This window comes from Euleptes europaea, chromosome 7, assembly GCF_029931775.1.
Source record: "Euleptes europaea isolate rEulEur1 chromosome 7, rEulEur1.hap1, whole genome shotgun sequence".
In the NCBI taxonomy this organism is placed as follows: Eukaryota; Metazoa; Chordata; class Lepidosauria; order Squamata; family Sphaerodactylidae; genus Euleptes; species Euleptes europaea.
This window is the reverse complement of record NC_079318.1, coordinates 87422534-87438906: the sequence shown is the minus strand read 5'-3', so window position 1 is coordinate 87438906 and position 16373 is coordinate 87422534. Positions and strand designations below refer to the sequence as shown.

The following is a 16373-nucleotide window of genomic DNA, read 5'->3' as shown; positions in this document are numbered from 1 at the left end:
CTGGCAAAATTGGGGTGGGTTTTTTCTCCCCTCCTTTCTCTCCCCCCCCCCCCCAGCCAGAGCTGCAGTGTTTGGGAGTAACCTTTTTGTCCTGTGCTAGACTCGCTGCAGTTTTGGTGCCGATTCCATTCCCCCTCTTACAATAAAGTCCATTTGTGTTAGCATCTTTTGTGTGTTTATTGATTTTTTAAAAAAGATTATTTTTATGCCACTAAACTGTGCTTTTAGCTGGTGCAAGAAAACACTGCTGCTCTTAATGGAGCAAAGATTAAAAGAAGGGGTTGGATTCTGTGGATAATTTCCACTGATGGAAGCAGGGTTTTTTGCTGGTCCCCCACCCACAGCAAGCCATGACTTCCCCTTCATTGCTGTCTTGTCCCCTGTCCTGCCCCCCCATCCTGCCCCCCCCAATTGAGGGGCCAGTTTGGGCAGCTCCAGGAGGGGGAAGGGGGAGAATTTGTACACTGCTGATGGAAATTTTTGGCAGAGTCCAAGCCAAGGACTCAGATTTTTTCTGTGGTCATGTAGGGATGGTGGGAATCTGGGAGGCAAACACACCCATTTGATACAAACCCACTTTCTTCCCAAGGCCAGATTTTGGAAGCAACACTTAATCATGTTATTGGCGCAAATGTGTTTTAAAAGAAATTTTAAAAATCTCACCTTTTGAATTTATTTAGGGTATTTATATGCCAGCCTGTCCAGGTAGCTGTTCAAAGCAAGCTATCGATAAAATAAGGTGCTGTTTTAAAGATCATAAGAATAAATTAATAAAAGCATCGTTTGAATAACAGTTGAGTAGCAGTAGTCTGGCCTGACTTGGATACCCCAGGCTATTCTGATTTCGTCAACTCTTAGAAGCTAAGCAGGGTCTGCTCCGGATGGTACTTGGATGGGAGACCACCAAGGAAATCCAAGATTGCTATGCAGAGGAAGGCAATGGCAAACCACCTCTGATCTTCTCTTGCTTTGAAAACCACCATGTTGACTGCAATTTGATGGGAAAAAAAGAATAAAATCAGTAATCTAAATTGGTATGAGAGCTGGCAGGAGGTTCGGGGAGGCAAAGACCATCTGACAACGCCAAAGACAAATCAGCCAAATGTGTGGGTGGAATAAATGCCTCCACTGGAGATCCTGGGTAACTACCTGTGAAATCATGAGAGGGAGAGCATCTTGGCCATCTTCTGGGCATGGAGTAGGGGTCACTGGGTGTGTGTGTGGGAGGTAGTTTGGAATTTCCTGCATTGTGCAGGGGGTAGGACTAGATTACCCTGGTGGTCCCTTCTGACTCTATGATTCTATGAAATGCAAGTTCCACCACTCAGGTGCCACTGTGGATAAGGCCACATACCTGGTGACCACCGACCTCCCCTCCATGGGAAGTTCATAATAAACAATAGCTGGGGGGGGGGGGGCTTTTAATAGTAGATATGGTTTAAATTATCCAACCACATGTCTGCATTTATTTTCAGACACTTCACTGTTTTGGATTTTTCTTGTTTTTGTCTATGGGGCTCAGAAGTGAAGCAGGATCAGCTCTGGTTAGTACTTGGATGGGAGACCACCAAGGAATAACAAGGTTGCTATGCAGAGGAAGGCAATGGCAGGCCACCTCTGTTAGTCTCTTGCCTTGAAAACCCTTCTGGGTTGCCATAAGTTGGCTGCAGCTTGTCGACACTTACACGTTAAACCAGAGATAGTAGACAGCGAGGAACTTGAGGCTGATGTTATTAAACCTTATTGGACACAGCTCCATAGTGATTTATTTCATGATGAAAATACTGTTTGAGGCAGAATGCCCCCCATCTACTGCCTCCTCCAAGCTTGCATTTCGAGGAAAAGCTTGTGTTTTGGGAAGATTTGCAAACTCCCCTTTCAGAAAAGGGATGAAGATTAAGAGCTGTGAGGAACCTGCTATGGTCGCAGGTAGGGTCTCTGGGTTTCAGTTTTGCCATTCATTATTCTCAACTGCTCCAAGTGGGATAAAATGAACTCGTACCCTTAGGATTATTGTTTCCTTTGGTGCCACCGAGAGTCTGAATCTGTGCCACCTTCCACTGAAAGGATCAAAGAGCGGGTGACGTGAAAGACCTCTGCCCAAGAACCCTGGAGAGCCACTGACAGTCTGAGTAGACAGTACTGACCTTGATACACCACTGGTTTGATTCAGTATAAGGGAGTTTGATATGTTCATGTGAGGATATCTCAAGTGGGGTACAAACATTTTAAACAAATAAGTATGGTGTATTGGTTACTGTGTATGACCAGGAAGCCCTTTCCAGATATTCCAGTTTAGCCTACCTTATAGAGTTATTATGAAGGTAAAATAGAGGAGGGAAGAGCTATGTACTGAGTTTTTTGGAAGAAGGGTGGAATAAAAAAACATAGCAGATCAATTATTTTGCTTTTCTTGTTTCTATGGGGAAAGTTGTACATAGACACCATGATCTTATTCTGTTTAATACAGTAGTTGCATGCCCTGGAGGATATAAGTTAAAGATCATAGGGTAAGCAAGGGGTTAACTGCATTGTGAAAAGAACTGGACAATGCAGGAAAACTTTTTAAAGAGCTGCTTGTAAAGCATCAGTGTGGACACTGCTAATAGGCCAGCCAACTGTTCCCTTATTTTTACCTTTCTTGGCTACACCGAGGAGGGCAGTATGTATGAAATCCAAACTTGCCAACCCCAGCTGGCTGTCATTCAGTATGAGAAACAAACACAGCCAAAACCAAGGGTATGATTCAGTCAATGTGAGGGTTTTTGGGGGGGTGGGGTGGGGTGGAGGGAGACTGCAGAAAATGGAGGGAAATAAAAGTCCCAGTTTTGGTGTTCTGTTAAACACAAGCCCTAGATTTGTATAGTTGGCTCCATCAGCCCATTTTTGGTGCTGCTACTTTCCCCACCCCTGGACGTTTCTGTGGAAAAGCTACTGCTTGGGAAACTTTCAAACCAAGCCAGAAGCAGATGGGCTGGTTAACACCTAGCAATATTGCAAATAGTGTTGCCAACCTCCAGGTGGTGGCTGGAGATCTCCCACTATTACAACTAGGGTTGCCAACCTCCAGGTGGTGGCAGAAGAGCTCCTGCTATTACAACTGATCTCCAGCCAATAGATCCCCCTCATGTCATTCAGAAAGCCAGAATTAGGGTTGACCACCTAGATCGCAATACTCTAATATATAAACAACCGGGTGACAAACAGCCTCAGCAAGCATTGACTTTTGCCTTGCAGCATAGCCATTTATCTGGACAGATTTCTGGGATAATTAAAAAACACTGGCACTTGCTATCAGATATACCTGGTTGTGTTACACCACCAAAAATAGGATATAAAAAAACGGCTTCTATAAAGGACAAATTGGTACATTCCGATATTTATAATGACTCCCCTGGGCATTTTAAATGCCATCAATGTCTTGCCTCTAATCTTGCACTAGAAGTAAAGGAATTCAAAAGGAGAGACTCAAATTTTTCTTTTCAAATTCGTTCCTTCTCCAACTGTAACAAAATTTTGCATTTATTGCCTCTTATGCCCCTGCCAATTAATTTATGTTGGCTCTAGTATTAAACCGATTAAAACACGGATATTAGAGCACAAGTCCCGGATTAGAGCAGGAATAACTTCTGCACCCGTTGTGGAACACTTCCTCCGCTTTAAACATAGTGAAAATGACCTACGATTTTTTGTGATTTGGAAGCTAAATCCTAAGAAATTTTATAGGACTGACAATGAGAAATTGTTAAGATGCAAAGAGTCATACTTTATACATACACTGAACACTATTACTCCCTATAGGTTGAACTTGGAGAATGATCTTTCCTGTTTTTTGTAATAAGCAGTGTATCTCTTTAAGGCTTCCTGCCGGCTCTGCGGCACAGATGCATCAGCTGTGCTCTGTAACGTTACACACACCTGCTAGGTATCTAACTTGTATATATTATAATTGAGATAATGCCTTGTTTCAGACCTTACCCCTGGTGGAAGGATCTCTGTATTTTACCCTGCTTGGGATATTTATTATTGCAATACCTTGAAAAATTTATCCTATGGGGACTGTCTGATATGGATGATCACATAGGAAATTATGAGACTTTTGTAATGTAAGTATAAACTTATAATATGTATATATTCATTTTAAATGTTGATGCAGGAGACAGCAATTGCTGGATATATTTATTGTAATGTGCAGGAAGGACTGATGAAGATGTGACTTTGAAACGATCGTATCCTCTTGGAGAACTTTTGTCTGCTGACACCCTTTCATCCATCAATACCTGCTTCTGTGGAAAAAGAATATTATAGAAGGACTATTAATTGAAGTGTACTCACCTTTACTTACCACTTACTTGTTGCTTTGGACACTAGTTGTCTGTGTATGTTGATGGTCATTTAAACAATTGTACATAGTTGCAATACATTTTGCTATTTTCTAACATATTCGCTCCTGTACTGAGTTCCTTATCTCCCAGATAATTGTACAGAGGTGTCTTTTTTCCTCCTTAACCTCCAGGTGGTGGCAGAAGAGCTCCTGCTATTACAACTGATCTCCAGCCAATAGAAATCAGTTCACCTGGCGAAAATGGCTGCTTTGCCAATTGGACTCCATGGCCTTGAGGTCCCTCCCCTCTCCAAACCCCGCCCTCCTCAAGCTCCACCCCCAAAATCTCCAGGTATTTCTCAACCCGGACCTGGCCACCCTGATTGCAAAGCTAGCAAAAGCTGGCTACAGTAAACCCAAAAAATCGGGGAGTGGTAGGGTTGCCAGCCTTCAGGTTGGGCCTGGAGTACTCTCAGAATTACATAGAATTGATCTTTAGTCCAGACTGAGATAAGTTCCCCTGGAGAAAATGGCATCTTCAGAGGGTGGACCTCTCTTGAGGCTACGGCTCTGAGGAGGTGGAGCCTGGGAGCTTGTGGGCGGTGCCTGCTGAAGTACGGGGGTGAGACTTGGAAGCAACTGAGTTTTTTTTTAAAGAAAAGAAACTTTAGGCCTAACTTCTCCAAAATGTGAAACTGCGGCCAGTCTGAGTAGACAATACTGACAATACTGAGTAGACAATGCTGATGGACCAAGGCTCTGATTCAGTATAAGGCAGCTTCATGAGTTAATAGTCCAAATGTCTAATTCCTATCATTTACTAGAATATAATTCTTATTCCTGCATCCGTGGTCCTCGCCTCTCGTTTCTATTCTCCCACAGAAAGGAAGGAGACTAAGAAGAACATTTCAAAATTTCAAATGGGTAGAGAAGGCGGGCCTAAAATTTCAAATGGGTGGAGAAGGCGGGCCTGGGGATAAGTAGCATCCTCCCTGGTTTCTTGTTGCTCGCTGTGAGTTTGGACTCCTGCAACCCCTGAGAGGAAGGCGAAAACCCCAGACGCTTCCAGTGCACCCCTGCGTTGGAAATCCAGAGTAGGATGCCCTTGTGAATGGCCCTGTCAGGTTGCATGCCACTGACCCTGCCCTGCCCCGTCTGCTGTTGGACGTAGGAGGGATTTCAGCTCTGACGCTGCCCTAAACCCTCGCTGGCGTTATAATCCCGGCAATCTGTCCTTGGAGGACGGAGGGAGTGGGGAGGGGGGGGGAGAAGGCCTCTGCAATCCTGACTTGCAGGCCCAGCCGGGTATCAGTGGGTACCATGAGCTGGCCAGCCGAAGAATGGAAAGTGGGGCTGCCGGCCCAGGCCCTGAGGGCTATTGCCGAGGTGGAGCAGCGCCTGGAGCGCTTGCAGAAGGAGCGCCAGCAGAAACAGGTGCAGCTGGACACCCTGGAGGCCATGATGCACAAGCAGAGGAAGAAGGTAATTGGAAGGGGTGCAGCAGGCAGGCTGCTCAGTAGGGTTGCCAACCTCCAGGTACTAGCTGGAGATCTCCTGCTATCAGGGCCAGTGCCAGTCATTTTTGTGCCCTAGGGAAGGCTAACTACTTGTGCCCCCCCCCCAATGCTAACCAATTTTGAAAAGCAGATGTCTTGTAGAAAAAATAAAAGCACAAAACTTTTTATATGAAGACATTATAATTAATTACATCCCATAGCACTGTTGTGGTACTTATCTTAAAATAAAAAATATAAATTGTCAGTTGCATTTTTTTCAAGAAACTAATCTGTTTAAAACTGTGCCCTTCAGACCAGTTCGGCACCCCTCTGAGGTTTGTGCCTTAGGCGACCGCCTAGTTCGCCTAATGGTAGCACCGGCCCTGCCTGCTATTACAACTCATCTCCAGCCGATGGAGATCAGTTCCCCTGGAGAAAATGGTCGCTTTGGCAATTGGACTCTATGGCATTGAAGTCCCTCCCCTCCCCAAACCCCGCCCTCCTCAGGCTCCACCCCAAAAACCTGCTGGTGGCGAAGAGGGACCTGGCAACCCTACCGCTCAGAGTGATGGGGCCCTGCCTTCTGGGTGGGCCCACACAAGATGTTTCTGTGTGTCTGTTTCAGCAATGAATAAAAAATCGCAGCAAGGATCGGGTTGGTAGTACGTTTCCCGAAGCATTCGAAATGCATTACGTACATTTATTTTTATTTTGGTAGCCCAAACAACCACCCTGTAAGGTAGACCGGTATTATTATCCCTGCATTGCAAAAAAGAGAGTAAGAGAATGTTTTCATTATGGCTCCTTAGAGAGTCTGTAGCTTGGCTGTGTATTCGACCTGGAATTTCATGTTCTGATCCAACCTGGCACCTTATGTCATGTTTTTCCAAAGTATTTCACATGTATTGTCTCTGCAATCCTGAGAACCCTGTAAGGCTGGCCACTGCTGTCATCTGAAGGGCCACCTGCTCCCACATGAACCTGCCTGTTCTTCGAGGTCATCTTCTGAGAACGTGCTCTGAGAAATTAGGCAGGCTGTAACGAGGACCTTTCTGTGCTGGCTCCCTAATTGCGGAATGACCTCCTTTCAGGCTTTCTTGTTGCTGATTTTGTTTGTTTTTAAACACCAGATAAGGCTGTTTTATTTTCCCCCATGCATTTGACCAATGGCTGTTTAAGTTCTCCTCTTTTCTTTTTAAGTGCCTTTGCTTTTTAATTTTTTTTTTACTTTGCTGTGGTTTTCAAGCTGCTTTATGCAGCAGGGCCTTTTAATGATGTCTGGTTGTTTTGTTCTTCACAAGCCTCCTCGAAAACTCTTTACACATTTGTATTTTGGATTTTACACCTTTAAACGAAACACTCACCCACCCAAGTTTCAGATAGGGAGATGTACCCAGTGTGTGGCTAAAGCCCATACAATGAGTTTAGGCTAGGGTTGGCAAGATCCAGGTACCAGCTGGAGATCTCCTGCTTTTACAACTGATCTCCAGCCAATAGAGATCAGTTCACCTGGAGAAAATGGCTGCTTTGGCAATTGGACTCTATGGCATTGAAGTCTCTCCCCTCCCCAAACCCTGCCCTCCTCAGGCTCCACCCCAAAAACCTCCCGCCAGTGACGAAGAGGGACCTGGCAACCCTAGTTCAAGCCGAGATTTGAACCAGATTTGTAACTGATAAGCTATCCCAGCTCTTGCAATGCACAGTACTTTTATATTTCCCAGATGTTCACATACATTATTTTACTAATCCTCCCTGCAAGGGAGGCCAGTAGTGGTATTTTCCCATGTGACTGGGGGAGCAGGGGGGTGAGAAAGGAAATTATCTATCTATTTATCTATCTATCTATCTATCACTGCTCATACAGCTATAGCCATGAGCAGAAAGTAAAGGAATAAAAATGCCTTATTTTAGTGTATTTCTTTTGGTATTTAATTATTGTCCCTATAAATTTTGCCACAGACAGAGTAACAGAGTCATTTGTATATGATAGTAGCCACGTCACCTGCGCCTTGGTTCTGCCAGATGCCTTGTTGGACATTTCCACATTTTTAAATAAAGGAGTAATTAAACTGGCCCTCGGCTCATTAAAAATAGGAAAAGGAAGGAAAATGAAATGTTGCAAAACTTAAATATTTCCAGATATACATAATATGTCTCATTTGGTCAAATGGACTTCTGATTCACAGAATGTGTGTGCATACAGAACGCACAAAGCCCTGGCTGTGAGATTTTGTAAGAGAGGAATATCCCTGCAACTATAGAGCATGTATCGACTCTTCATTTGACAAGCTCATCTTCCTTTGTTCTTTCCAGCATGAAGAAGAGAGAATCTCGTGGTCTCTCTTTTCTCAGCAGAACCGGACCTTAGCTGAAGCCCGTGAGCAGACAGAACGTGCCCGCCAGCGTCTGGCCCAGGAACTGCAAGCCAAAGAAGCCCAGCTGAGCTGTCTTGAGGCTCAGCTAGTTCAGGCGACCCGCCGCCAAGCGGAACTTGACAAAGAACTGCGTAGGTATGTACTTTGGAATATAAACAACACTGGTGGCAGCGGTGGGATATGCATCGAAAAGGCAGTGAGTGTTGCTGGAAATGTTCTGTAGTGCCGCAAAGAAACCAAAGCAAAACTGCATACGAGAGCGGGGTACCCCCTCCCAAAAAAACAGTTTCAAAAGCCACGGGGCTGGGCGTCAGTAGAGATGCCAGGTCCCTCTTCGCCACTGGTGGGAGGTTTTGGGGGCGAAGCCTGAGGAAGGTGGGATTTGGGGAGGGGAGGGCCTTCAAAGCCATAGAGTCCAATTGCCAAAGCGGCCATTTTCTCCAGGTGAACTGATCTCTATCTGCTGGAGATGAGTTGTAATAGCAGGAGATCTCCAGCTACTACTTGGAGGTTGACATCCCTAGGTGTCAGTGCCTGGCACAGTAACTTGCTCTTCCCTATGATTAGCAGAATTGGAATACATTTTTCAGAATAAGTAGCTATTTGCAGATTTTTCTCAGTTTGCATGATCTATTCAGCCTATGTGTGGTGGAGGAAAGTGCCATCAAGTCACAGCTGACTTACGGTGACCCCGTAGGGTTTTCAAGGCAAGAGGCATTCGGAGGTGGTTTGCCATTGCCTGACTCAGCGTCACGCCCCTGGTATTCCTTGGAGGTCTCCCATCCAAATACGAGCCAGGGCCGACCCAGCTTAGCTTCCAAGATCTGATGAGATCGGGATACCCTGGGCTATCCAGGTAAGGGCATGCAGCCTATAGCGGGTTGAATAGCCCCAACCAGCCTGATCTTGTCAGATCTTGGAAGCTAAGCAGGGTTGGCCATGGTTAGTACTTGGGTTAGAGACCACCAAGGAAGACCGGGGTTGCTCTGCAGAAGAAAGCAATGGCCAACCACCTCTGCTTATCTCTTGCCTCAGCAATCCTATGAGCCGTGGGTTTCCATGAGTTGGTTGCAACTTGACAGCATGCCGCACACACACACATACACACACACCTGTATGCAGAGTGTACCTAATCTTGAGGTAATTTGCTTTTTTATGGTTCAGAAACATTGTGTTTTGATAGAATGACACACTTACATTAAGTGCTTTAGAGAATTCAGGGTGCTTCATATGAGCTCAATAATTTTTATGACAACCCTATAAGGTATGCTGGTATTATTGTATTGCAAATGGCCAGCCTGAGTGGCGTGAGGGAGCAGTAACTTGCCCCAGACCACTGAGTCAAAATTCATGGCAGAGGTAAGATTTGAACACAGAAGAAGAGTTGGTTTTTATATGCCTATTTTCTCCATCTGTTAAGGAGTCTCAAAGCAGCTTACAATCGCCTTCCCTTCCTCTCCCCACAACAGACACCTTGTAAGTTAGATGAGGCTGAGAGAATTCTGAGATCTGTGACTAGCCCAAGGTCACCCAGCTGGCTTCATGTGGAGGAGTGGGGAAACCAACCCGGTTCACCAGACTAGAGTCCGCTGCTCATGTGGAGGAGTGGGGAATCAAACCTGGTTCTCCAGATTAGAGTCCACAACTCTTAACCACTACACCAAAGGACTTCTGGTTCATAGTTTCATCTTAGTTTTGCTACATTTCGCTGTGTTACAGCCCTAGGCATTTTACTTTCTCAATTATTTGATTATACCTACACTGACTCCCAGTTGTCCCTCACAGAGGTTTCTGTGATCCGGTCTATACCTGTTTAGCTTCAGAATACTTTGTCAATGACACCCGGAATGGAGCCCTTATTTCCCCACCACAACTGCCCATTTTTCTCCCCCCCCCCTTTTAAAACCCTGCAGGTGTCAGTCAGAACTTGAGAGGCTTCGGTCAAGGTCCACGTTGGTTCTTCCGTCCTCTGGCTGGGGTTCCCTGACACCATGGGCTGAAGGTAAAGAACCCAATGAGGAAATGGTAGGGGTTTTCTTAGGCCGGCGAGAGGTGCTTCCTGTCATGCCAAACCCTGAGGATTAGAGGCGTTGGCAGATGGAGATAGAATTAGTGACCCAGTATCAGGACAGCGTACGTGATTTTATTGTGTAGTGGAAAGGAGAGACTGCCAGTTGAGGGATAATGCGAGGGTGGTGGCAGCTCACACTCCCATGTTGACGGCCACAGGTCCAGGGCAGTAGTAGCTGCTTCTACATGATGAGGATTTTCTGTGCTGCTTTAATCGCCACTGTGAATGTTGTGGTGTGCGCGTTGGTGGTAGAACTTCCATGTGGGAGTTCTCTGTGCACTTTCCTGCAGCCAGCCCCTCGTGGTCGCCATTTTCTCTGCCGCGCCACAATGGGTAGTGTAGCTGGGGAAATGGCGGCCGTGAGGGGTTGATGGCAAGGAAATGGTACCCATTTGGGTGGGAACTTGGAAAACACTTAGCTTCCCATAAGAACATAAGAAAAGCCCTGCTGGATCAGACCAAGGTCCATCTAGTCCAGCAGTCTGTTCACACAGTGGCCAACCAGGTGCCTCTAGGAAGCCCACAAACAAGACGACTGCAGCAGCACCATCCAGCCTGTGTTCCACAGCACCTAATAGGCATGCTCCTCTGATACTAGAGAGAATAGGTATGCAGCATGACTAGTATCCATTTTAACTAACAGCCATGAATACCCCTCTCCTCCATGAATGCTATCCAGATGGCATGATAATTATGCTTGGATGGTGTTCTTTCCTAAAAGCGCTCCAGTTTGGAAGGAAAGGCAGAGGAGAAACTTCATTGTGAAATCAGCCAATGTGGTAAAGTGAGGTCTTAACCAGGGATGAGCGTACTGGAACGCGTTCACCGAACAGCAGCATCATTGTGGTGTAGTGGTTAAGAACAATGGTGTGGACCCTAATCTGGAGAACCGGGTTTGATTCCCCATTCCTCCATATGAGCAGGCGGATGCTAATCTGGTGAACATGGTTGGTTTCCCCACTCCTACACATGAAGCCAGTTGGGTAACCCTGGGCTAGTCACAGTTCTCTTAGAGCTCTCTCAGCCCCACCTACCTCACAGGGTGTCTGTTGTGGGGAGGGGAGGGGAAGGTGATTGTAAGCCGGTTTGATTCTTCCTTTAGTGGTAGAGAAAGTCGGCATATAAAAACCAACTCTTCTTCTTTCTCCCCCCCCCCCCATAAATAAAATAAAGTATAAAGTGTTCGCGCAAAGGGCTTCCCCTTAGAAACCAGCCTCAGACTACGGGCGCTCACAAGTCGGAGGAGTTATGCCATCCCATTTAGTTCCTTCTTTTCCTCCTCAGCATTCACAGCGATTTGGTGCTGCTCTGAGAGAAAACTTTTTCTCTCCTCAGACAGTTTTTGTTCATGTGGTTAAAGACATATTTGAAGAACAAAGCAGACAATCTCTTGGCTTTCAAATCTGTAACTGAATATGGCCGGTCGAGTAAACTCTGGCAGTGTGCAGCAGTGGGAGGAAGCCTCCGAGCAGTGGTTCTTGGCATCAGCTTAAAGGTGTTGCGCCCACCTGCCTGTTCTCATCTGTGAAATGTTGGAGGGGTATTCCATGGCTTGAACAGGACCCCGATGCTTCCTCTGCCCTGCAGGTGGTGGTGAGGTCAAGTCAGAGCCCAGCAGGACCTTTGGAGCTGGAACGAGCGTGAGTACAGGATATGTCCCTATTTCCTGACCCTTGCTGCTCCCCCCGTCTCGGCATCGCTTCATTTAACCAGGGCCTTATAAGCTTGTATTGGATCGTAAGACTCCATCCTTCCCTCTCCTTTTCCAGCAGATTCAACGCAGGGGCCCCCTGCGTGCAAGTTCCTGGGAGAACGAGGCCCCCGTGGCCTGCAGGCTGCAAGAGACCCCTTGTCCCAGTGCCCCACCTGGGAGTCCTGTCCCTACAGAGAATGGCGAAGGGATCCAGTCAGTGGCATCAGAACTGGTATCCACAGGAGAGAGGCTGAAGAAGGACAACGAAGGTATCAGGAGCTTTTCTTGCTTTTCCAAAGAGGGGAGGGTCAGACTGACGCAGGTCCATGTATGCCCCTTCCTTGGGCCAACATCTCTTTCTGCATCAGGCCTCTCGTGTAGATGCAGACTGGATCTCCCTTCGGGCCAGTTAGCTGCCAAACCCCGCTGCCTCCTCTCACATCCTTGAAGATGAGGATGGAGTGGCCTTCTTTTCTTTTTTCTTTTGCCACATTGCTTGGTTCACCTGAGGTTCGTTGCTCTCCGGACCCACACTTTCCTGTTGGGAATCTGTACCAGAAGTCTCCAAGCTCAAATCAAGTCCCTGCCCCTTTAAATGCTGCTTTTTAGTTGGCTTACTTGTAGTGCTTACTGTGAGAGAAAATTACCCCCCAAACCCAATTGCCACATAAAAAAGCATTTTAAGAACAACAACAAAAAAGGGAGCAATCTGAAAGTGGGGGAGAGAAATTCAAGCCTTGGTTTTAAAAAGCCTTTCTTCAGCTCAGAAAGAGCTCCCAGGAAGCAGGAAGCATTTGAATCCCTGCCTCTGGACATGCTGCTTTGTAATTGGCTGTGAGCAAAACCAAGCTTGCGTGTCCTGCACTTTGCCTTCTGCACGGGGATTTCACCCAGGCTTTGCTCAGGGAAGATGGAAGAGTCGGGTTAACAGAGGAATGGGGAGACCCGGACATTGCCGGGGCTGGCAGCGAGGTCATCTCTAATGGAGGGAAAACTCATGCATATCTCCAGGGAACAACCGAGACAGACCGGGGGCCAACGTGAGTGGAAATACCCATGCATAAATGACCTTACTCACTCTTCTCTACTTAAGGATAGATGGACTCACATTCTAGTTGCATCTGAAGAAGTGAGCTGTGACTCACAAAAGCTCATACCCTACCAAAAATGTTGTTAGTCTTTAAGGTGCTACTTGCTCTTTTCCACTGCTACTTGCTCTTTTCCACTGCTACAGACAGACTAACACGGCTACCCATTGTGATCAAGCCTTCTATTAGGTACCTTTTTCTGCAGGGCTCTGGCTGCCTCTTAGTGTTCTTGGTTGCCTGTAGGTAGTTGTTTTTGCATAATGTTAGTTCCGGAATAGGTGTGATAAGGGCAGAAAGGGACACTGAAGCTCTACCCTGTTGCTACCGGAAATTCTGGTTTTGCGGCGTGTCCCCAGCTTTAGAGACTTCAGCAGGTATTTCCCATACATTTTGTAGCATGAGAACAACAGCCATTTTTATCTGATGGGGGTTAAAAACAACAACAGCAAAGAGTTCAGCAGCGCTTGGAAAACTGATACATGGAAGCTTATACCACATCTATATGTTGGTATCCTGCCCTTCATCCAGGGAGCTCAGATTAGCATACATGATTTCTCCCCCACCCACTCCTTTTGACCTCACAACACTTCTGCGAGGCAGACTGAGACAGAGTGGCTGGCCCTGGAGACCAGTGGTTCCCAAACCTTTCAGGCCACTGCCCCTTTGGTTCCACAAACTCAACCCCAGCGCCCCCTATCCTATCCTATAAAAAGCATTATTCAAAATAGGGGTTTGCATGATGCACTGAAGAAGATAATAACAATAAATTTCAAAACATTAATAATTAATTGCACATCTATTCAAAATCAAATTAAAACTTTTTAGTGGAAATTTATTCAACAAAACTGATGCACTTGATCCAGTGGCACCAGCTCTTCAAAGTATGGGAAAAAAATTCTGATAGCTTCCACCAAATTTGCCAGTATGGTGCCATAGCTAGATCTATTGTAAATTAGTGAACAACGCAGTTGAAGGGCCCCAGCTCTAGCGCCCCCTGCCTGCCCCCTTGCCTCTTAGTGCCCCCCTAGGTAATCCCACCCCCCAGGGGGTGGTACTGCCCACTTTGGGAACCACTGCTGTAGATTTCATGGATGAATGATGATTTGAACTTGGATTTCCCGTCTTCTAGTCCAACACTCTAACCATGACTGGCTCAATGGAATTGACGGCTTTTAAGGAGCAGCTGCTATTAGTGCAGCTGGTACGCTTTTGCATTTGTCTTTCTAGTCATTGGTACTTGATTTGAAGGAGTCTTAATTAACTGGCATGCTTTCTAATCAATTAATTATGTCTGCATAAATTAGCATAAATTGCATGAATGGTTGAGCCCCGTTCTCCATACATGCTGCAGTTGTGATCAGAACGGCATCTGTATGCCCCCAGGAGGCACGCAACCTCCCATCACGTGTCTCGTGCACAATCCTCACAGAGGACACACAAGAACTTTGTAATGTGGGAATTGGCCCTTAGATAATGTCTACGGATATCACACCCTATCTTAGAAGAGGTGTTCCATTCGTTTGAGAAGAGTAAATGCCACTTTCTAGCTCAGGGGTCCCCCGAGTGGTACCCATGGGCACCACACTGCCCATCAACACTGAGAGGCAGCGTGGTGTAGTGGTTAAGAGCAGTGGTTTGGAGCGGTGGACTCTAATCTGTAGAACTAGGTTTGATTTCCCACTCCTCCACATGAGCTGCGGAGGCTAATCTGGTAAACCAAGTTGGTTTCCCCACTCCTCCACACAAAGCCAGCTGGGTGACCTTGGGCTAGTCACACTCTCTCAGCCCCACCTACTTCGCAGGGTGTCTGTTGTGGGGAGGGGAAGGTGATTATAAACTGGTTTGATTCTCCCTTAAGTGGTAGAGAAAGTCGGCATTTAAAAACCAACTCTTCTTTTTCTTCTTCACAGGAATTGCTTGCCTCTATTAGCTTAGCTTTGGGATCGAGGCAAAATTTAAATTCATGATAAAATAGGTTCCTGAAACCACGGGACGAGTGCCCTCCCCAGGCTCTACCCCAAGATCCAGGCATTTCCCAACCCAGAGTTGGCAACCCTACCTAAGAGCTAAAAACTTTCTGCCTGGTTACCTGGAACGTGTTTTAGCTTGTGTTAAGCCCAGAGGTTGTGATAATCCAGAATTTGGGTACGAAAACCGGGGCGTGTGTAGTTTTTTTTCACCTAAGCCTCTTTCCCCCCCACCCACCATCCAGAGCTGAAGCTCAAGCTTGCCAAAGCAGAGAAGCAGAATGAAGAGAAGGAAAGGGAACTATGGAACCTGCAAAAGCAGCTGGAAGTGACTCGGGCTGAGCTGGCTCAGTGGAAGAAGCAGCGTAGCAGCCAGGCTGAAGTGAGTAGCCCAAAGGAAAGCTTTTGCATTGCAGCTCTTACCATAGGCCCAGACAGCTCCTGACTAGGATTGCCAATCTCCAGGCTTAATCACGTAATTTTACTATCTTTCTCTGCTCCATTTGTCATCAGGATAGTTTACTGGTTCCTCGAAGGATACTCTGAAGTGTGGCCACACTTCAGAGTATCCTTCGAGGAACCAGTAAACTATCCTGATGACGAATTGAGCAGAGAAAGATAGTAAAATTACGTGATTAATTTGAACACAAAAAATCTGATTGGATACGGGGCTGAAGAAAAGACTGTGAAACGGCCGTTCCCCCCCACCCTTCTTTTTCCCATTCACCTTACTGATGGGATTATTCTGGATGATACCAATCATTGGAACATTTTGAGAACTGTGTTTGTTAATCACCAAGAAGATTATATACCAAGAAGACTATATTGTTGCATAGAGACTGCACCAAACATGTTTTGTATACATTGTATATATTGGTAATTAGGATAGTGATTCAGTATTGATGTTTGTAATGTAATGTAGTGTATCCCATGTTGTGTCGTTATATATGTCTAGCATGAATAAGATTTTTGCAATTTTGAATTAATTTATCCTGTGCTGATTTCCTAACCTACACGATACAGGCACGGACATGCCTCTTTTTTGTATTGTAACCTCCAGGCACTAGCTGGAGATCTCCTGCTATTACAACTGATCTCCAGCCGATAAGACAGGGGTGGGGAACGTCAGGCCCGGGGGCCTTATAAGGCCCGCGAAATCATTTGGTCTGGCCCCTTCATGGGTCCTGGCAGATCTCTAGCTCAGCAGGATGCTGCCCTGCCTGAATCTCTTGGGCCCAGCTGGGGACAACAGAGCTCAAAAGTGAGTCGCTCTACATGGCAGACACTCAGAGCAGTCTCCGGTTGTGCCTCTTGGCTAAATGCTTGACCAAATATAGCAGGCTAATTTTTAAGTTGATA

General features: G+C 46.2%; 1 protein-coding gene across 1 annotated transcript in view; it reads left to right on the top strand.

Moving 5' to 3' along the window:
* Positions 1-16373, top strand: part of RPS6KA4 (ribosomal protein S6 kinase A4) — a 336421-nt gene that overhangs the window by 28939 nt on the left and 291109 nt on the right. The window lies entirely within an intron of this gene.